Raw genomic sequence first — 23459 nt, 5'->3', positions numbered from 1 at the left:
TAAAGCATTGGCCTGGAAGCCAGAGGACCTGGGTTCTAATCCTGGCTCTACCACTTGCCTACTGTGTGACCTTGGGCAAGTTGCTTAACTTCTCTGTGCCTCCATTTCCTCATCTGCAAAATGGGGATTCAATACCTGCTTTCCCTCCTACAGAGACTGTGAGCCCCATGTGGGACAGGGACTGAATCTGGGCTTATTAACTTGTATCTACCCCAGCACTTAGAACAGCGCTTGACCCATAGTAAGCGTTTAACAAATACCATTAAAAAACACTTAGTGCCGATCCAAGTGCATAGGTGACACAGAAGTGAAAGTGAGTAAGTGAAATGAGAGCTTAGTTGGGGAAGGCATCTTAGAGCAGATGTCCTTTTAAGAGTACTTTAAAGGTGGGGAGTCTGGTGATCTCATGGATAAGAAGGAGGAGGGAGTTTCAGGCCAGAAGGATGACATCGTGTGGGGAGATGTCCCCCAAGTCAGCTGGGGTCGCCGACAAGAGGGCGGCTCCGGGTTCTTTAGGTTGGGTGACGGCAAGCCAAAGACCAGACACTGAGCCAGAGTGATCAGTTCTGCCTCTTTATTGGGTGTATTCACATAGCTATAGCGCAGCGAGCAAGCGAAGGAGGGGGTCTGAGTCCTAACCAGCAGGGCGGGCTCTGCAAGGCTCGGTCCAAACGCCTACAACTAAAAATAGCAGCAATGCCTCTTATATACAAAGCCCCCTCGTACCGGTTAGCCCTCCCCGTATTCCCAGGATGTCTATCTGATTGGGACAGTTCCCGCTCCGCAACCTTGTAGCGTAGCAGTTCTGTGTCCTTGCTGTGGGTTGCGGAGGGAGGGGGTGAATTCACAGATAGGGCACTCTTCCCACACTCCACCCCTTCGCCCCCTCCATACGCCTAGAGCAACCTGGAGCTGGAGACCATGATAGTTTGGTGGAGGGCCTGCGCGAGTAACAGCATCCTAGCACCAAAGCTGCGACAAAGAGCACGACACACCCTAACACAATCCACTGGGACCAATGTCCCATTCCTACACTCCCACGCCCCCACAGCCGTGAGAACCACCCAAAGTCTGTCACCATCTTTCAGTTCAGTGTTCATATCTGCAGTCCGGCTTTGGTTAGGCAGAGCGCGGTGCAATTCTAGTCTTGCTGTGCATCCGCCAGGGCTTGTCGTATCACTTTCGTGGCCTCCTCCACTTGCTCCGGCCAAGCTACTGAGTCCACCAGATCCATTGGAATGTCCCAGAGGAGGGTGTGGTGTTCATGCCGCTCCCATCTGGAGAGATCGATACGATTACCAACGCGCAACCCTACTAAAGACATATTATGACAAACAAGCTTAAATTAGCACAGGCATAACTAATATTATAATTAAAAGTGATTGTGGTTATGTTTTTATGTTCTCCTCACGTCCAACAGAATTTCCCATTACCCAAATATGAGTAGTCTCCCTCTTCCACCCTTCCATCCTTCCTCTTCCCCTCCTCCGCTCTCCATCCCCCCGCCTTACCTCCTTCCCTTCCCCACAGCACCTGTATATATGTATATATGTTTATATGTATTTATTACTCTATTTATTTATTTTACTTGTACATATCTATTCTATTTATTTTATTTTGTTAATATGTTTTGTTGTGTTCTCTGTCTCCCCCTTCTAGACTGTGAGCCCACTGTTGGGTAGGGACCGTCTCTATATGTTGCCAACTTGTACTTCCCAAGCGCTTAGTACAGTGCTCTGCACACAGTAAGTGCTCAATAAATGCAATTGATTGATTGATTGATTGATTGAGTATTTACCCTCCACGGTTCCAACGACCAGGAGATTACCTCGGTAGTCCATTGAGTGTGGGTGAACAGGTGAGCGCCTTCCAGGGTGGCTTCCCATAGGTATGCGGCTCTGGTCCCTGGATATCCATTATCCATATTGTCCGGTATTACTTCGATAACCAGAAGGGGTGTGCCCAAGTTCCAGGAACCATCTGTGGTGTTTTCCCAGCTCGGGGCGGGGGCATCAGCCAGTAACCATACTTGTGCCATGGAAGGGTGATCCAGGAGGGGCATCTCCCAGGCAGCGTGATGGGTGCCGCTAATGCTCCCTGATCCTCATATCCAGCCGGTTTCTTGGTTATTGGGTTGAGGCGCAGCCATGCCACTTTTGTGCCTGTGTCATCGGTGATCTGCCACAACGCGGTGCCCACTGCGGTGACATTTGCGACACTTGTCTTTGACATTGTGACGTTCACACTCCAATGAGCATGTGGCAGGGCACCTGCAGTGGCGTTGAATGCCATTGCAATCTCCCATGTCCCATGGAAGCAGCGTGGCTCAATGGAAAGAGCACGGGCTTTGGAGTCAGAGGTCATGGGTTCAAATCCCGGCTCCACCACTCGTCAGCTGTGTGACTTTGGGCAAGTCACTTAACTTCTCTGTGCCTCAGTTCCCTCATCTGTAAAATGGGGATGAAGTCTGTGAGCCCCACGTGGGACAACCTGATCACCTTGTATCCCTCCAGCGCTTAGAACAGTGCTTTGCATATAGTAAGCACTTAATAAATGCCATTATTATTATTATTATTATTATTATTGTATTCTCCGGCTGCGATTACAGTGGCAGGCAATCGTCGTCCTTTAGGGGCGGCATCCCACCAAGCGTCGGTTCTGCTGATCAACGGTGCTGGAGTGGTGGTGTCACCTTCCAGCTGGGTAAGGGGCACAGAATGTCATGTTGCGTGGCCCACTCCTTGGCCTCGTGCCCCGTAAAGTGGGTCCCCTGATCCAAATCTATGTAGGCCGGCAAGCCATATCCAGCCCCCATTACCTGAAGCTCTTGTATAGTAACAACCTGCATGGCTGCTGCCACCGGCTAGGTGAACACCACTCCTGTATGAGTATCCACCGTGGTGAGCACGTATCTCTTTCCCTGGCTTAGGGGCAGGGGCCCAATGTTGGCCACAGGTCCGCGAATTCTTTTGCGTACAATGTTTACAATCTCGCAAGAATTCATGTACCTCCCTGCGGGTTCCTTCCCACCCCGGTCCCCGGAGGGCTTGATACATGGCATCCACCCCACTGTGAGCTAGTGCCTCGTGTACCCCCTGGATGGCATTGGTGGGCCGTGCTTCCAGCACTGGTGCGAGCGTGTCTGCCTCCTCATTCCCGGGAGTTCCCTGGTGAGCTGGCACATGGTACACGGTGAGGGGGGCCTTCCGGGCTCTTAATATTTGGGCAATGCCACACCACATCTCTTTTCCCATACTTCGCCCTGTGCTACCCTCCACCCCTTGGCTTCCACATCCCCAACCATGGGGCTAGCCTGCTCTATACGATCCATGAGTCAGTTGCCAAGGCATCTACATCAGGTACGTGGATAGGAGCATCCATTCCACCCTGAGGTATTATTATTATTATTATTATTATGGCATTTATTAAGCACATACTATATGCAAAGCACTGTTCTAAGCTCTGGGGGGGCGGGTACAAGGAGATCAGGTTGTCCCATGTGGGGTTCACAGTCTTCATCCCCATTTTATAGATGAGGGAACTGAGGCTCAGAGAAGTGAAGTGACTTGCCCAAGGTCACACAGCAGACATGTGGCGGAGCCGGGATTAGAACCCGTGACCTCTGACTCCCAAGCCCAGGCTCTTTCCACTGAGCCACGCTGCTTCTCTGCTGCTGAATGAGTTCAGCCCATTGGCTGGACTGACAGACCCCCTTCTTCCCAGAGGATGGTATCCATGGGGAGAAGGGGACTGCAACTGCAGCCCATGTACTTGGGTTCCCTTTGGCTGACTCGTCAGTGTACCATGTGCCAGTTCGCGTGCCCCCTCCCCCTTCTCCACAGGCCAGTTCTCACAAATTGATACCGAGGGGATCAAGGGGCGGGGGGGTCCCGGCTCCTCAAATGTCACCACCCCCAATATACACTCGGGTACTGCTGTGATAAGTACCTGATAGGTGGCTGGGGCCATCCGGCCCACACCCAATTGGAGGGTGGTTCTCACGTGGAGGTGCTGTGCCCCCCAAACCCTTCTATCCACATATGGGGATCCATGAATTTGCTGGGGTCCCCATGTATAAGGGTGACTTCTGCACCGGTGTCCACCAAGGTGAGGGTGGACTGACTATTCCAAGGACCCCAGTAAATGGTCAGGATAACGTATGGCCTCCTATCCCCTCCAATTGACCTGACCTGAAGGGTGAGGGCCTTGGCCACTTCCCTACAGCTGGTCTCTCCATTCACTCAGATCCGGGTACAGCAGTGCAGAAGGCACCACCCGGGACTTAGTGAACGGGCCTTCTTTTTTGCACCCGTTGACACTTTCGGGTGCTTCAGCTGTGGGTTTGCATTCCCCTGTGGTATACATCTGATCCTTAGGTAAGTTTTTTCCACAGGGAGAACAGCATGGTGTTCGGCTGCTTGTCTATCTTTTTTCGTTTGGTCCCGGCCACTATTAAATCTCCCCAAATTTGTGGTTGGAATAATAATAATAATAATAATAGTAATAATAATGGCATTTGTTAAGCACTTACTATGTGCAAAGCACTGTTCTAAGTGCTGGGGGGGATACAAGGTGATCAGGTTGTCCCATGTGGGGCTCACGATCTTAATCCCCATTTTACAGATGAGGTAACTGAGGTTCAGAGAAGTTAAGTGACTTGCTCAAGGTCACACAGCAGACATGTGGAGGAGCCAGGATTCGAACCCATGACCTCTGACTCCCAAGCCCGGGCTCTTTACACTGAGCCATGCTGCTTCTCTACCTTCTGTATTGCTCCTTCCAGAGCGATAAATTTTGTCGGGGCCACCCCTTGAATCCTGCTAGGCTTTGCAATCAGCCTCTCCAGATTCCCCAAAGCCAGTATAAGATCTATGACTGGCTTGCCCATCTTTTCTTCAACCAGGGCAGCAACACTCTCTGTATGTTGGGGGGCACTGACCGGAGGAGCTTACTGCGCATCACAGAATTAGGGGTGCCGCATCGGGGCTATATTCTTCCCTGGCATATATTTGCTGTCTCATTCCCAACCTTCTCAATAATACACATGACCCTTCTATATCCACCCAATATTCTGGTTCAGCGGGTAGCTTGTCTGGGGTGGCCCAGGTGTCTTTTACTGTGGCCACTGCCCAATCCATCAGGGAGTGGTTACTCGTGTTGGCCTGACCCACCTTCAACTGCTGCCTGACTTGGAGGGTAGCTGCAACTCCAGTTAGTTTAGCTAATTCCTGTATGCTTAACATAATCCTGTCACCCCTCTGGTCCCAGCATCAGACCATCCAGGACAGCAGCATGTCTCGAGGCTGCTGCCGGTATTACTTGTGGACCTCCATCAATTCTACTGGGGTATAATCTTGTACAGTGATGTGGTCTCTGGGTTCGGGGTGCCCTATCCCTTCAGGGCTCAGAATAGTTTGTTTCCTGAGTGATGAGGGGTCGTATCCGTCCCTCAATGTCTTCTTCTATGATGTTTATCATTTCCTCATCACCCCATTCTTCGTCCGGGTGCCAGGCTTCCAGGTCCCAGGAGGTGCCCATTATAAGTGCCCATACCCTGGGGCATCCCATCAGTTCCCCCTTCAGCTTTGCTGGTCGGCACCCCAAGATGACCACCTTCTCGACTGCCTCTTCGGCTGTGTTATTTGCCATTTGTAGAAGTCCCACATAAAGTTCTTTCGACTCCTGGTTCTCGCAAGCCACCTTTTCGGCTCTACTTTCGCTTTCCAGCCGCATATTCATTTCATGTTGGCATGCCGCCAGCAGCAGCCACCCTAGGTTCGCAACGGCTCTCCTCTCTGATTTTGACATCTTATGGATGTCCAGGGTTTGTAGAGTGTCTTCTATGCCCTTTGAGGTCTCCACTAGAGCACCCCATTCCCGGGGGGTGGGGGAGGAGGCAGCCATATCACGCACTTCAGCTACACCAGACCACATCCCCAAGTTCCACTCTGATTTCGACATCTTATGCATGTCCAGGGCTTGTAGAGTGTCCTCTATGCCCTTCGGGGTCTCCACTAGAGCACCACATTCCCAGGGGGGGCAGTCATATCAAGCACTTCAGCTACACCCATCCACTCCCCCGAGTTCCACTCCAGGATCTGAGATCCCAGGCATCCCACCTCCTTTTTACCCGTGTCTGGGGTTTGGGGCATCGCCACCCAATCCTGCCAACTATGCCAATTGTGGGGAGATGCCCCCCAAGTCAGCTGGGGTCACCGACCAGAGGGCGGCTCCGGGTTCTTTAGATTGGGCAACGACAAGCCAAAGACCAGACATCGAGCCAGAGTGATCAGTTCTGCCTCTTTATTAGGGGTACTCACATAGCTGTAATGCAGCAAGCAAGCAAAGGAGGGGGGCCGAGTCCTAATCAGCAGGGCAGGCTCTGCAGGGCTCAGTCTAAATGCCTACAATTAAAAATAGAATGCCTCCTATATACAAAGCCCCTTCATACTGGTCAGCCCTCCCCATATTCCTAGGATGTCTATCTGAATGGGACAGTTCCTGCTCCACAGCCTGGTAGTGTAGCAGTTCTGTGTCCTTGCTGTGGGTTGCTCAGGCAGAGGGAGGGGGTGAATTCACAGATAGGGCACTCTTCCCACACATGGGCAAGGGGTCGGGAGCAAGATAGGCAAGATCGAAGTACAGTGGGTAAATTGGCATTAGAGAAGCCAAGTATATGGGCTGGGATGTAGTAGGAGATCAAAAAAGGTAAGGTAGGAGGATGAGAGCTGATTGAGTGGCTTAAAACTGAAGGTAAGGAGTTTCTGTTTGATGCACAGGTGGATGGGCAACCACTGAGGGGTTTTGAAAGTGGGGAGACATGGGATGAATGTTATTTTAGGAGAATAATCTGAGCAGCATAGTTCTGGGAGTCAAAATAACCTGGGTCTAATCCCAGCTCTACCACTTGTCTACTGCGTGACCTTGGGCAAGCCATTTAACTTCACTGTGCCTCAGTTGCCTCATCTATAAAATAGGGATTAAGACTGTGAGCCCCAAGTGAAAAATGGACCGTGTCCAACCTGATCATCTTGTATGTACCCCAGTGCTTAGTATAGTGTCTGGCACATAGTAAATGCTTAACAAATATTACATAAGAAATGCAGACACTGGCGTGGAGAGAGACAGGAGGCAGGGCAGTCAGGATGCTGATGCAAGAGTCAAGGTGGGATATGATAAGTACTTGGATCAATATGGTAGCAGTTTGGATGGAGAGGAGGGGGTGGATTCTAGAGATGTTATGAAGGTAGAACTAACAGGATTTGGTAACAGATTGAATAGGTGTGTTGATTAAGAAAGACGAATCAAGGATAATGCCAAGGTTGTGAGCCAAGGAGGATGTTGGTGTTGTCTACAGTGATAGGGCAGTCAGGATGAGGAGAAGGTTTGGGTGGGAAGATGAGTTCTGTTTTGAACATGTTAACTTTGAGATGTCAGTGGGACATCCCAGTAGGGATGCCCTGAAGGCAGGAGGAAATGCAAAACTGCAGAGAAGTTGAGAGGTTGGGGTTGGAGAGGTAAATTTGGAAATCATCTGCATAGAGATAGTAGTAGAAGAGGTGGGAGTGAATGAGTTATCCAAGGGAGTGGGTGTAGATGGAGAATAGTAGGGAACCAACCCAGAACTAAGCCTTGAGGGACTCCCACAGTTAGAAGGTGGGAGGTAGAAGAGGAGCCTGAGAAAGTGACTGAGAAGGATCGGCTAGAGAAATGGGAAGAGAACCAGGAGAGCTATATGTCAGTGAAGCCAAGGTCAGATAATGTTTACAGGAGACAGGGGCGGTGCACAGTGTTGAAGGCACCTGAGAGGTCAAGGAGGATTTAGATGAAGTAGAAGTCATTGGATTTGGCAAGAAAGAGGTCATTGGTGACCTTAGAGAGAGCAGCTTCTGTGGAGGAGAGGAGAGGGGGTAGAAGCCAGATTGCAGAAGGTTAATGGAGAGAATTGGAGGAGAGGAAGTGGAGGCAGTGGGCATAGACAAATCACTCAAGGAGTTTGGAGAGGTATGATAAGAGGGAGATGGGGCAAGAAGTATGATGAGAGGGAGACACATGAGCATATTTGAAAGCAGCTGGGAAGAAGACATTGAAACTGTTGATGATGATGGTCAGGGAGGGAAAAAGGGAAGAGACAAGTGTTTTGATCAGGTGTGAAGGGATGGGTATGACATACTGCTGGGAGTATGGGAGAGTCAAAGTTGGGGCAGAAGGAGGGAAGGACTGGAGAGGAGCAGGGAAGATTTTAGGGAGATGATTCTTGATAGTTTCAATTTTATCAATAAAGTACATGGCTAGATCATTATAGAAAAGAGGTGGGGTGGTGGCAGGCACTGGTTCTGGCAATGGGCATGGGAGTCATTAAAGATGGAGAAGTGTCGTTGCCGGATGGAGGAACAGGGAAGCAGGTGAGGATGAATTTGACATGGATGAGGTTGACGGGGTGCCTGGATTTTCACCAGCAGTGCTCCACAGCTCATGCACAGTAGTGGATGAAGTATACTGTGGAGGTGAACCAGGGTTATGGGTTATTGATACCATAGTGGTGGGGGGATAGGGGAATGAGGGAGTTGAGTTCAGTGAAGAGGATGGTGTTGAGGATGTCGATTTGTGAGTCAAAAGACAGTAGTTGGTGAATGGAGAACAAATGGGGTATGTTGACCAGAAAATTGGAGGAGGTCAAAAGAAAGGATGATGATGATGATATTTGTTAAGCACTTACTATGTGCCAAGCACTGTTCTAAGCACTGGGGGGGGGGCGGGAATACAAGGTAATCAGGTTGTCCCATGTGAGGCTCACAGTCTTAATTCCCATTTTACAGATGAGGGAACCGAGGCACAGAGAAGTTAAGTGACTTGCCCAAAGTCACACAGCTGTTGTGGGGGAACAGATTTGCAGAGATGGGGGCATGTGTGACAGAAGACAGTTCAGGAAGTTGTGGTCAGAGAGCAGAACTTTGGAGTTGGTGAGGTTGGACATTGTATAACGATCATAGATGACGAGATTGAAAGTCATACTGAAGTTGAGGTGCTGGAGGAAAATTCGTGTGGAGCTGTCCTGGAGGCAAGAGGAAATTTAAGTTTGCAGAGCAGGGGAGAGGTTGGAGCTAGCAAGATAGATTTGAGATCCATTAGCGTAGAAATAGTCGAGTGAGTGAGCTGAGAAAGACTGTTTGTCACCTGTCTAGCTATAATGAGGTTCTGATCCTGGCCAGCCCAGAATACATTTCAACTGGCATGTTTTGGGGCTGGATCGGACAAAGTGCTATGCCATGAATATAATTGAATATCATAGGGAGAGTTTACACTAAACTTGCTAGACCTTGAAAGAAGAATGACAAATTGTCTTGAAAGTAATTGTAAAATTCTGGAAAGGGAAAAATCACTCTCATTTCAGTGGCTCGGTATGACCAGTGCAAATTGATTCAACTTATGATTTTCATATGTTATTTTAATGCAACTCCAGTCTCTGGAAAAGAAGGGGGCTAGTGAGCAAGGGCCTTTCATCATCATCTTCCTCCTCATTATCAATATTCATTGAGTTCCTACTGTGTGCAGAGCATTGAACAAAACACTTGGGAATATACAGAAGAAGTGAAATGTACTAGGGAAGACAAGAAGAATAAATTGGCAAGTATGTGGTAGGTGAAAGAATGCAAAAGTAGATAAAAATCCAAGTGAATACATAAGCAGAAATGTGCACAAGTACTGAGGAGGCTGAGGGGATGTCATGACTGGGAAGGTGGAGGAATTAGTTAATTCCACCTGGAGGAGATGCCTTTTGAGGTAATAATAATAATAATGATGGCATTTGTTAAGCGCTTACTATGTGCAAAGCACTGTTCTAAGTGCTGGGGAGGATACAAGGTGATCAGATTGTCCCACGTGGGGCTCGCAGTCTTCATCTCCATTTTACAGATGAGGTAACAGAGGCCCAGAGAAGTTAAGTGACTTGCCCAAAATCACACAGCTGACAATTGGCAGAGCCAGAATTTGAACCCATGACCTCTGACTCCCAAGCCCATGCTCTTTCCATTGAGCCATGCTGCTTCTCTAATGAAGAAAATGGTAAAACGGTGAATGGACTTTTTTTTTCTATTTTGCATATATTTTGTCTTTTAGAAAAATGTGAATATCCAGCAACATGAATTTCCGGGTATTTTTTCCATTGCTTTAGACTGTGATGGTATTCAACACCACTGTGAAAGAGAAAGAGGCCTAAAAGCTCCAAGATGGAAAGAAAATACCGGAAACAAAGACTTCTGGTTCATTATGTTATAATGATGAAAACATTACAACCATTTATAATCCCATTCCTCATTCTGTGTTTTAATATTAGGTTGTGCTGCTAACTAATTTAATATCTTATTGAAAGAAAACATGTTCTTCTCACTTTGGAGACTATTTCACAACCCAAATCAAGTTAACACTTTCTACAGAGATAATGAGATACAGTGAAAGTTGTTAAAAAATAGGCCCAAATCTACTGTTGGGAGAGGTGGGGAAAATGGAGAGAGAAAGAGGGTGGAAATGTGTGTGATTATTTTGTGCAGGAAGAATGAAGGACCTAGCATTCCTGATATGATTATGAATTCTAATTGTTGCTATGATGGGATAGCAAAAGGCAGCACTAGGATACTTTTCACATATTTGTTTTTACCCAGATTTCCAGGCACCCATATTTAAAATAAATAGCCCCACCAACACACACACATGCCCGTGAAACAGGCAGATTATTTTTTATCAGCATATATTTCTTAATTGTAGTCTTTCATCTTTTTACTTTATTGTTAGAATAGAACTGTACAATTTTCAAAATCATTATTCCTTGCCAAGTTAGGAGGAAACAAGGTCTGGATGTCAAGGAGGTGTACTTCCCAAGCGCTTAGTACAGTGCTCTGCACACAGTAAGCGCTCAATAAATACGATTGATTGACTGATTGACTACCCTTCACATGCTTCCTCCCGGCATCTGATTGTCACTGTTAGAGACAGAATCCTGTCCTGCATGGTCCTTTAGTCTGACCCAGTAATGTCTGCCCATGGTTTTATGTTCCTATCATTCAACTAATGGTATTTATCAAGTACTTACTGTGTGCAGACCAATGTACTAAGTGCTTATGTCTTTACAACTACCTCACATAGACAACAAAAGCCTAGTGAAAAATCCTGATTAATTAATTAATTAATTAAGCCTAGTTAATTATCCTGATTTTTCAAACTGAAAAAGAACTTTCTCCTGGATTACCTATATTACTGTGGCCAAAGTGCATTTTAGGGCCTTGAACTCTAGGAATAATTTACGAGAATAGTCATGTTCAAACAATTTTTTTGACTTCTGCCAGCTCCATGCTCATCCCACCCACAGCCACCTCCCTACCTCCCATTTTAGATAGTTTCTGGCCCATGGAACTGTAACTTGAAACTGAGGTACTTTTAGAGAGTCCAGATCAATTTGAAAAATCAATCAATAGCATTTGTTGAGAACCTTCTGTGTGCAGAGCCCTGTACTAAACGTTTAGGAGAGTACCACAGAATTAAAGGTGTTCCTTGCCCTCAAGGATCTTGTAATCTAGTCAGGGCAGACACAGGATACTAAAATGCATTTACAGGAAGGAGGAAGAAAGAAAAAGGATATGCATATGAGTTTGTGTTTAAGTAATTGGGTATGTAAAATATGTACAAAAGTGCCTTGGGAGGTTGTGAATATTTATTTGCTCAAGTGGCTCAGAAGAGGGGAGATTAGAATGAATTCGGAGAAGGCCTCCTGGAGGTGAAGTGATTTCAGAAGAGCTGTGAAAATGGGCAATGATGTGTTCTGACAAATTTGAATGGGGAGGTACTTCCAGGCAGTTGGAAGGGCTTCAGCAAGAGGTAGTTAGTGGGAGAGATAAGAATGAGGCAAAGTGTCTAGGTTGACCTGAGAGAAATGACAAGTGTGAAATTGAGGTGTAGTGGGAGAAGAGAGTGGATAAATAGGAGGGTGAGAGCTGATTGAGTTCCTTAAAGCCAATGGTCAAGAGTTTCTACTTGACCGGAGAAGAATGGGCAACCAATGGAGGCTATAGAAGAGTGGGGAGACATGGGCAGAATGACATTTTAGAAAAAATGATCCAGGCAGCAGAGCAAAGTATGGACTTAAGAGGGGAGAGACTAGAGGCAGGGAGGCCAGCAAGGAGGTTGAAGTGGTAATCAAGTCAGAATGTGCCAATGCCTGAATCAATGTGGTGGCCATTTGGATAGAGGATTCTGGAAAAGTTGTGGATGAAAACCTGACAGGATTTTGTTTTGGATTGAATTTGAGGGTTGAAAAAGAGAGAGGAGTCAATGATCATGCCAAGTTTGTGGGTTTCTGAGACTAGGAAAATAGTGATGTTAACTGTGATGGGAAAGTGAGGTGGAGGAGAGAGGATTTGGAAGGGAGAAGGAGGAGTTCTATTTTGAACACACTGAGCTTTAACAGTGCTTTGCACATAGTAAGCGCTTAATAAATGCCATCATAATTGAGCTGCTAAGAAGGACATCCATGAGGAGATGACCTAGAGACAGGAGGAAATACAAAATTACAGAGAAGGAGAGAGGAAGTTCTGGGCTTAGCCACATAGAGATGGTAATTGAAGCCATGGGAGTGGATGAGCTCCCCTAAGGGAGTGAGTGTTAAGGGAATTCTGTATTATTGAGCCTTGAGTGACACCCATGGTTAAGGGTTAGGAGGCAACTCTGGGGACTCACTTCCAGGGCTACTACTGTACATATGAAGTGTTTTTGCACATACGTGGTCACCTTTTGGGCTGCTGGGACTACAATTTCTAACTTCCCACTGGACCTACTGGATAATAGGCTGCAGCCTTGGCCATTTCTAGGTAGGCCCTACTTCACTTCTAGTCTGGCTGTGACCTGGGCTGTGTGGGATTCAGACGTCACAGCTCAGGGCTCCTTTTGGATTGGGAGTGGGCAATTAGTCGATCAAGCAATAGTATTTATTGAAAATTTACCAAGTGCAGAATATTGTGCTAAGCACTGGAGAGAGTACCACACAACAGAGGCGGTAGACGTGACCCCTGTCCACCAGGAGCTCACAGTCATTGGGGCAGGGGCTGGGATTGCAGTTGGCTATGTTGGCTGACTAAAGATTTTCAGTCTTTGCAGGTTTAAAAGAAAAAAAAATCTTTAAAAATCCTTTTGGCCCCATGCAGACATGGCTGGGGAATATGGAGTTGGAAATGACAAAAGCTGTGATGCCTCCCTTGGGGGCCATGGCCTAGGCCTGTCCTGCTGATTTTATTCCACATTTGCAAGAAATGAAAATCTGCTCCTGGGCTAACCTTTGGCAGGCCGTCTTTCATCCTACACAGTGATTTTGTTTTTCAGGTCAGTTATAAACCCTCTGAGAGTAAGGGCTGGAATAAGGGTAAAGGTCTGAAGACACTCCAGCCTTTACAGCATGGCCCTTCAGAATATGTAGAAAGCTGCAGTCTGGTTCGTGGATATCAGTGAGTCTAGCAAATGGGGTGAGAACTTTTTAATGTCTCCACACTGTGACAGATTTATATTACTAATTACAGGGAAAGGTGTACAGGAATCTGTGGACACTGACACTCTCTCCTCCAGACATTCCGTTCCAGCTCTTATTAATTAAATGGAATATAGAACCATGTAAATCTCCCAATTCTTATTACACTCATTTCATACATACTAATGAGGATAAGCTTATGAGCATGGTGATGGTGGAAATCAGTATTCAGTGGTGGGAAAAAGAACACCAGGGCTCAGACCCCCTGCTGACTTTGACTACAGTTCTGCTAGATTTATATCACCTTCCTAATAAGGCCCAGGATGCAGCTTACAAGGAGCATGTCATTAAAAATGTTACAAGGGAGTCCTTGTTTTTCTCCTTCTAGTATTCTTTAGTGGGGGAAATAGAAAATATGGAAGTCTCTTCCCTTCCCACCAGTTTAAAGCTGTCCTCTCCAAGCACAAATAGCCACAAAATGCTCATCTATCATTCAATGTCTTTTCAGCAGTTTCAACCTGGATAGTTTGGGATTGAAATGCATCATTTCTTCCTTTACACTAGAAAATAAACTACCTAGCTCACTAACAGTCAAAAATCTGTGTCCTATCATTGTCAGTCAAGGTAAAAAGGAAGGGATATTCAGAAGAAATAGTGAAATAAAAAGTACATTAAGTGGCCATCTGGGGACATTACAAGGTGTTGGTTAGGCCCTGATTTGGCTAACCAAAGGGAGCTGTGTATAGTCACTCAGAAGCTACCCAGATCCACTGAATGAGGTAGATAGTTCCTAGTGAAGCCTACTAGCTCAAGGGCTATGCAAGACATAAAAAAATTGTATAATCAGAATAAATGGCTATATTGCACAAATGCAGAGGAAGGACAAAAGTCAATCCATTAGCACTAGGTGTGGTTGCTGGGTTGATATGACTAGGAAGTAGGAATTAATCCTGGAAGGCTTTGAACATGGTGAGAGCTGTGGTCTGTTGGATTTGGGGTGTTGGGGAAAGGAAAGGTCAAGGGAACAGCATGAATGAGGGGATGGAGAGTTGAAAGCAAGGGGCAATTAGAAGGTGGGCATAGGAGGGATGAAGGGAACAAATTGGGGAGGGGTAGATGATGAGAGCAGATAAGTAAAATTAGGAGAGTTGGCGGAAGCCCTTAATGCTGAGGAAGATGGGAAACCAAAAGCAGTTTTTGAGGAGTGGAGAGATGCGTGATGAGTGACATTTCAAGAGCACCATCTGTACAGCTGTGTGAAGTACAAATTGGAGCAGGGAGAAGTTGGAGACAGAGAGACAAGTGAAGAGGCAATAAAATAGTTTAGTCGCCATATTACAAGAGGTAGGACCAGTGTGGTAGTAGTAGTAATAATAATAATAACAATAATAATGGTAGTTTAGGTGGGGAGAACAGGCAGATCCGGGAAATGTTGAGTAGGAAGAACCAGTAGGTTGTAGCAGCAGATTAAATGTGAATGATGAAAGATGAGAAGCAGCATGGCTAGTGGAAAGAGTATGAGCCTGGGGGGTCAAAGGACCTGAGTTCTAATCCCAGCTATGCCAGTTGCTTGCTGTGTGAACTTGGACAAGCCACTTAGCTTCTCTGTGCCTCAGTTCTCTCAACTGTGAAATGGTATTAAATATCTGTTCTCTCTTCTACGTAGACAGACTGTGAGCCCCATGCAGGGCAGGGCTGTTTCTGACCTAATTAACTTGTACCTACCCCAGCTCTTAGAACAGTGTTTGACACTGAGAAAGTGCTTAACAAATACCATAAAAAAGAGATGTGGGATTGTAGTTTAGATGAGAGATAGATCTAGAAGTTATTCACATAGAAATCGCTGGTGGTCATGTGCATGGATAAGCTCCCCAACAAAGTGAATCTGAAATGAGAAGAGAAGGGAACCAAGAATAGGGTCTTGCAGGACACCGACAGTTAGGGGGTGAGAGGTGGAAGAGGAGTCAGTGAATGAGATTGAGAAGAAATGGTTGGAGAGGTAGGAATAATGTGTCACTAAACCAAGTCCTGAGAGTGTTTCAAGGAAGAGGGAATGGTCCACAATGTCAAAAGCAGCAGAGGAATTGCAGAGGATCAGGATAGAGTATAGCTATTGGACTTGGCTATAAGGAAGCTATTGGTATCCTTGAAGGGAGCAATCTCATGGCAGCAAAAACGAAGCTTCATATTGTTTCAAGGAGAAGGAAGTAGTCCATAATGTGAAAATCTGCTGAGAATAAGGAAGATTGGGGCAGAACAGAGCATTGGCTTGATAATAAAGAATTCATTGATGACCTTTGAGAGTAGCATTTCATTGGCGTGAAGTGATTGTAGTGGGTCAAGAAGAGAGTTGGTGAAGAGGAAATGTAAGCAGCAGGTGTATACAATCTATTTCAGGAGTTTGGATGGGAATGACTGCAGGGAGGTGGGGGTGATAGCAGGAGGGGGACCGAGGAACAGAGAGAGGATTTTTTTAGAATGGGGGAGACGAGTGTATTTGAAGGCAGAAAGGAAGGCGCTTTCAGAATTAGAGGCTCAAGATTCCCTCATTAGAGTGAAAGCTTACTGTGGGCAGGAAACATATCTCTTCCTTCTGTGGTACTTTCCCAAGCACTTAGGATAATGTATTACACTCAGTAGGTGCTCGGTAAATACCTTTACAATTACTACTACTGCAAGGTGTGGACATTAGTGGGGAGAGTGGCTCATGGATTTGTTGATCCCTGGCTGGACTTGGGAGGGGATGAAGCCCCAGGAAATCTGGTCCCAACATTGGCACTGAGGCTGTTGATAGAGGGAACACTATTTGCTGGTCAGAGGAACAAACACCTCACCTATCAATCAATTGATCAATCCAAGGTATTTATTAAGCATTTACTGCTTGCAGAGCCCAATACTAAGCATTTGGGAGAGAACCTTACATTAGAGGTGATAGACACTATCCCTGCCATTCAAGGAGTTTATAATCTAGTTAAGGAAACAGGCACTAAAATCATTTACCAAGCCAGCCCTGCTAGGAAGCCCCGAGGAGCCACTGTGAGGAGGCTCAAGAGCTGGATTAAGACTCCAATGGGTCTTGAGGCTATTTCATATTGAGGGGGCTTCTCCAGGTTTTATGTAACATCAGTATTTCATGCTGTGCATGCCACACCCCTCTTCTCTCTTCACATTGAACCCACAATCAGAAACTCTGCTCCACCTCTGCTCCACCTCCATATTCACTGGCTTTTGACACGACTGGACTCCTACCATCTGGTTGGGAAGCATGTGGTGGGAACAGGAACCCAGAGGACCCTGTCGTAGTGAGGGGAAAGGAGCAGGCTTGGGCATCGGCAGGCCCTAGTAAACTTGACTTTTGTCAGTGGGGATCCACTCTCTGGCTCATGCTTACTCACTGTAGCAGAGGCTCCTCCTCCAACCCTGGGCACGGGGACAGGGCGGGAGAGAGGGAGAGAGCATGGGTGAGAGAGCCAGCTGTGATCCCCGCTTGCCAAAACCAAGACTGCCAGGCCTGTCTCTGCAAGGAGATGAGATAAAGCTGCACGATGCCCCCTGCCTCCCCTCCCCATCCTGGGTCCCAATGTTCCCCTCACCCTCCTCAGGCTTGGGCTCTGGGGCAGAGAGTGAGCCCCAAATGGCCCCTAACACAGAGCCCCATGCATTGAGTCTTTGCTGCCTTGGGTATCCCCTGGCTGCTCCTATCACAGAGCCCCGTCCAAAGAGCCTTCACTGCCGTGGTGGATTTTCCCCATGGTTCCTTCCCCTCTGTGGCTCCAAACTGCAGTTTGGGTTGAGTTCCATGGTGTGGGGAGGGAGATTCAAGCCACGTTATTGCTTCTGTGGTCCAAGGTGGTCCCACAGCCCAGGGAGGAGTCTCCAACCTGCTGATGCCACCCCTCCACTTCCCCGTCCTCTTTAGCCTGGGGCACCCACCTAGAGCCTAAGCCACCGCTGCTTCTGGATGCCTCTAGGGTTTGGGCAGGAGTCTCTGCAGGCTGCACTCTGCGGTTGGGTCACATGCGTGTGTTGCCCATTTGTAGATGTCAATTTGGGAAGGTCTGGTTTGGGAGCCATCTTAAAAATGTCCCAAGCAGTGGCATATTGGTAGGGTCAGGAAGTGTGTGGTTATCATATGAAAATGCAATGTCTCAAGTCGTGTGCCCCTAGGTCATAGCTAAGGGGTCCCTCCTTATCTCGTGATCTAGAGCTGCAGCCCCTCTAAAGCCTCTGTGTTAATTTGTTGGCTCTGGCACCATGAGAAACAACATGGTGTAGTGGATAGATCACAGGCCTGGGGTCAGAAGGTCATGGGTTCTAATCCCACCTCCACCACTTGTCTGCTGTGTCACCTTGGGCAAGTCATTTAACTTCTCTGTACCTCAGTTACCTCATCAGTAAAAAATGGAGATTAAGAGTGTGAACCCAATGTGGGACAAGGGACTGTGATTGACTTGTATCTCCCCCAGAGCTTAGAACTATGCTCAGCACATAAACATTTAACAAGTACCATAATTATTATCAACTGTGACTCAAACCTATTCCTTTCACTGTAAGCACCTCCTATTGGATGGGAACTTTCTATAAGGGTTCAATGGCCGAGAGGTTAGAAATGTCAATTACTAGAGCTTTCCCACTGGTAAAGAGCAAGATAACAAAGTTAAAACTGTCTTTGGGTACTCACCCTTAGAAGTAAATACATAAACGTTAGATACACTAGATACTTCTAGAGACTTCTAGACTGAAACCGATGTTGGGTAGCGATTGTCTATATTTGTTGCCGAATTGTACTTTCCAAACACTTAGTACAGTGCTCTGCACACAGTAAGCACTCAATAACCTACACTACTACAACCAGAATAAATTTAGCCCCATAATAATAGTAGATTCACAGAAAGTGACCAGAATGTTAAATTTTAACTGCATTAAGAGGGTGGAACTTCTCCCTAACATTATGGGGTGCAATGTTCTCCCACAGATTTGCCATCTTATTCAGCTGGTCTTGTACCCTTCCTATGACTGGAACTCTGGCTGATGCAGCTATTTCAAACTAAAACATATACTTTGGCCTGAAATATCTGAAAATAGAAGGTCCCTGGACATTCTTAATCCTGAATTATTTGGACAGTTCTCTAACGTTCTGTGCAGAGGGGGTGAAAGCCCACTACAGGATCTATTCTGTTTGCCAAGTAACCCATATATCCAGAACAGTGAAGCATAATCCATTTTCTGACTGGCCTGCTGAAACCCCTTCCCAGTTTCTTCAGTAAAGCGAGGAGTTGAAAGAAATCAGTAGTCAATCTGGGTCCCAATCAATAAATCAATCAATTGCATTTACTGAGCAGTCACTGTGTGCAGAGCGCTGTATTAAGTGCTTGGGGGACTACAATGCAATGGAGTTATTAGGCACATTCCCTGCCCAAATTGAAGATCTTACAGTCTAGAGAAGAAGTCAGTGACCTCAAGAGCTGTTTTTACTTCTGGAAGTCACAGTTGACTAGAGCAAATTGCCCGTATTCACCCTGGCAATTTTGGAGGGTTTCCACGACAATGACATCCCTATTATATGACAGAACATAAAGTCCCACAAGCTTTCCCTTCCAATCACAGAATATGGGGCCATCTTGGGACAAATACTCCAGTGAACATTCTAATATTCCAGAATGCCTCAAGGGAGCTCTGAAACAAGCTGATATGTGTTCAGTTGTTAATCAATCAATCAATCGTATTTATTGAGCGCTTACTGTGTGCAGAGCACTGTACTAAGCGCTCGGGAAGTACAAGTTGGCAACATATAGAGATGGTCCCTACCCAACAGTGGGCTCACAGTCTAGAAGGAGATTTAATTCCTGTTCTCCCTCCTGCTTAATAATAATAATAATAATAGTGATGGCATTTATTCAGCGCTTTCTACCATCATCATCATCATCATCATCAATCGTATTTATTGAGCGCTTACTATGTGCAGAGCACTGTACTAAGCGCTTGGGAAGTACAAATTGGCAACATATAGAGACAGTCCCTACCCAACAGTGGGCTCACAGTCTAAAAGGGGGAGACAGAGAACAAAACCAAACATACTAACAAAATAAAATAAATAGGATAGATATGTACAAGTAAAATAAATAAATAAATAAATAATAAATAAATAAATAAATAAATAAATAGAGTAATAAATATGTACAAACATATATACATATATACAGGTGCTGTGGGGAAGGGAAGGAGGTAAGATGGGGGGATGGAGAGGGGGACGAGGGGGAGAGGAAGGAAGGGGCTCAGTCTGGGAAGGCCTCCTGGAGGAGGTGAGCTCTCAGCAGGGCCTTGAAGGGAGGAAGAGAGCTAGCTTGGCGGATGGGCAGAGGGAGGGCATTCCAGGCCCGGGGGATGACGTGGGCCGGGGGTCGATGGTGGGTCAGGCGAGAACGAGGTACGGTGATCACTTGGTTATCAACAAAAATGGCACTCACATCACAAGGTGTGTCCAGAACATGGAGTAAACCTGGCCTGCACCCTGCAGATTCTGGGAGGACTCTGGGGATCCTCTCACTATCCTAGAATGTGGGTTTAGATTGGCATCCTGATGGACTTCTATCCAGAGCTGTCCAAAGAGATTGACTCCAGTTTGGCGCTAGATCTGGAGCTTTAGTGAGATCCCTATAGGTTAGTTATGGAACCTTCTACTCTTGAGAGACCATCCTTCAAGATCCAGAAGGTATTTCAGTCTCTCCTATGGTGCCCTATTAGAGGGAAAACATAGGCATAGATAGTACATCCATAATTGTGAGGAATAGGGATGAGTGTCCAGGAAGATAACCATCACACAGCTAGACATTCATGTCTTCAGATATTCTCCAGACATTTTGTTGATTCTGTTGGAGATGTAATCCTGGATTGGATAGGCCATGGATTTGAAGCACAAACCATTGCTTATGGTCTTATGTAATTCCTCTACCCCCTAAACTCTTATCAGTGACCTGTTTGTGAAGCAATGATTTTCCCTGAAAGAGCTGCTCAAAGAAGCACTTTTTAACTCGGAGCTGAGAGTGGTTTAGGGGTTGTAAGTTACCTCCCGGCATTTGGATAAATAAATTGCAAATAGTAGAGTCTTTTTACCTCAGGGAGTCAATTTTAAGTTATCACTTTTTCTGCTGAAGATGGTTTTCTCAAATGTGCTTTCCCAGTTGCTGTTAGTGAAGATTTGGATTTAGACTGTATATGTTTGTTGTGTGAGATTCATATATGACACTGGCTTTTCATCTTTAACTGGGCATTAACAAAAGAAGAGTTTTAAAAATTGGCCAGTAGGAAGCCTAGGGAAATTTGAATTTAATTTTTCCTCCTTCAACAAAGCAAACAATAATCCTGGACACTTGGTCTCCTCTTGCTCATCTTCTTCTGAAAGGCTGGGATGGACTAAATAGAGGAGAGAGATAATAGAAGCAAAGAATATATTTTCAACTGCAAATTGTCTCAAGAATTGAGCCTTAATAATACCTTTCCCCTTGAATTATCCAAATATTTCAGGCCTGAAGAAAACACCTGCTTGAAAAATCTGGATAATTTAAGACAATGTGCCTTGCTGGATATGAATCATGTAGGTTATTTGTGTGAGTGAATGTAGATTTGTTTATGCATGTAAGATGATACACAGGGAGACCCACAAGTAAGAAAATACACCAACACATTCACGTGGGTGCATGCATGTAAGTGAACACACGTATGCAAATGAGAACAAGGTCACACATGAACACAAGATCCCACACACATGTGTATACAAGCAGACGCACATACTTGTACATGCATATAAGCAAAGACAGGCAAATGCACAGGTATTTTCATGTATTTAAGTACCTAATTAAAGCAAAAGTAAAACCGGACCAAATGCAATATAATAAAAGCTTTAGTTGCAGGCTCCTTGAAATAGATGCTAATTACAGAAATTTGGGGGGAACACCAGAATACTGTTAAGAACTGCAGGTTATTATGATGTATTGAATTTAATGTTTGCACGGGAAAGGGCGAACTGTTTAGAGGGTGGGTTTGCATTATAGAAGTACCATGAAACTAAATGACAGAACACTGGGACGGGCCAGCAAGGAGATATTCATGGGTTTTCCTTATCTCTATTAGCCTCTCTCCACCTCCTTCCTCCTCTATCCAATCCCCTCAGTTCTCCTCACCTTCCCACCCTTCCGAATTTTCTGAAGCATCCATTACTCCAGTACAAAGACAAATAAAAACACATCCTTGTTCCTGCCCATTATTTCTCTTTTTATGAGGCAAAGAATCCAGGGTAAGTATCTTTTCTGAAATGTCTGCTTTTACTAACGGAGCTATTCAGTAATAAACAATGCCCTAGCTACTATTGTAGAAGCTGCCAACTTTCCCTGAGAGAATTCCTTTCGCACTTCCCCTAAAATGTGACCAGCAGAAAATCACAAGGGAGCTGCCGAACTGGATAACTTTGAGTTTTGATAGGAACCCACAGGGACAGCCACTTTCTGACAAACCAACTGCACTGAGCCCTGGTTACTTCAAACTGAGTTGCTCAGCAAACTTTGGGGTGGGTGAGCTATGGTGCAGGAATGGAATCACCATGACTGGTTCATTTCCATCGCTTGTTGCCCTTTCCAGTCAGCCAGGAGGCAGGATGCTCTTATTCACAGGAGAAGATTTACTGGTGCCAACCAGGGGCCCAACCAGGTTAAAATTCAGAACACAAATCTCCCAGCCCTTAATCCTCCCAGCCAGGAGTTCACTATATTCTCTGCAGCTACCTCCCCCCTTTAGATAAATAACAATACCTCCCCCTTTCCTCGGCCCTTTTCCCCTCACTGGCAAAGGTGCTTAAGAGTTGGTGCTAGGATAGTGCAAGTTCTGGGACAAATGGTATTGTGGGGACTGTCTGTCAAAACAATTGTGGGCTGAGCAATTGTACTAGGTGCTGGTGCAAACAAAGCATAAAATGGGATTCCTGCCTTCGAGGAGCTTACAGTCTAAGAGAAAAGACAACCAGACCTAATTTGAGGAATATACAAGAGGTCAAGAGTAGCTGTAAACAAGAAACACAATTTGATGACAATTTCAATTGCTACAAAAACATGCACTGGTAACTACGTGGGAGTTCTGAGGTACTTTGGGAGTAGCAAGTTCTGGTAGGTGGGGACACTGATTATGTGTGAGCCGCAGGAGGAGGTGGAAGAACCTCTTAAGCCTAGGGAGATCTTGGAGTGAGGGACTCAAGGGGTGTTAGCGCCTGTGGTGAGGGAACTGAGGATGGTTGAGGCACCTTCTCCTATACACCCCACCTTAGAACCCCAGATTGTGGGCCCCGAATTGTGTGAGCTACAACCACCACCCCCACCCCTCCCGCCCCTCAACCAAGGCAAATAGCTGATTCCCTGCCACTCAGCCCATTGTGCAGCACAGTGTACAGGCTCCCTGGAGTCTCTAGCCCTTCCACTCAACGCCCACTGGCCTGGCTTGTGGTAATTCATTTTTACCTTCAATTAGTTGCAAATCACAGGTGGTTTTTCTGAGGACTTGGTACCTTTCCCATAGGAAACTGACAGGAAAGGCAGTCCTGCTGCTTCTTGATTGAACAATTCACCTCACTCTTGAGACTCCTGAGTCCCAGCTCTGTGAAGTTGGGCACCACTCCTGCTCTGGAAGTAGGGCTAGAACTGCATTTTAATATTCCACTCAACACTCCTGGAGACAATGGCAGAATCTGCTCAGCAGTTTGGCGCCTTTGAAACTGGGGTAGGCCTTAACCTTTGCCAAAAAACAAGGAATGAACAAAAAATGCAGGCCCCTTTTCCCAAACAAGTGTAACTGAACTGCCAGGGTCCATTGTAATATTCTCTTATTGTGCTACTTCAGCCTAGAAGTCTCCAATTGGCATTGTATGGGGTCTCTGAAATTCCCCACTGCAGAATTAATAACTAGG

The sequence above is a fragment of the Tachyglossus aculeatus genome, chromosome X4 (genome assembly GCF_015852505.1).
Source record: "Tachyglossus aculeatus isolate mTacAcu1 chromosome X4, mTacAcu1.pri, whole genome shotgun sequence".
Classification (NCBI taxonomy): Eukaryota; Metazoa; Chordata; class Mammalia; order Monotremata; family Tachyglossidae; genus Tachyglossus; species Tachyglossus aculeatus.
Note: the sequence above shows the minus strand (reverse complement) of the source record.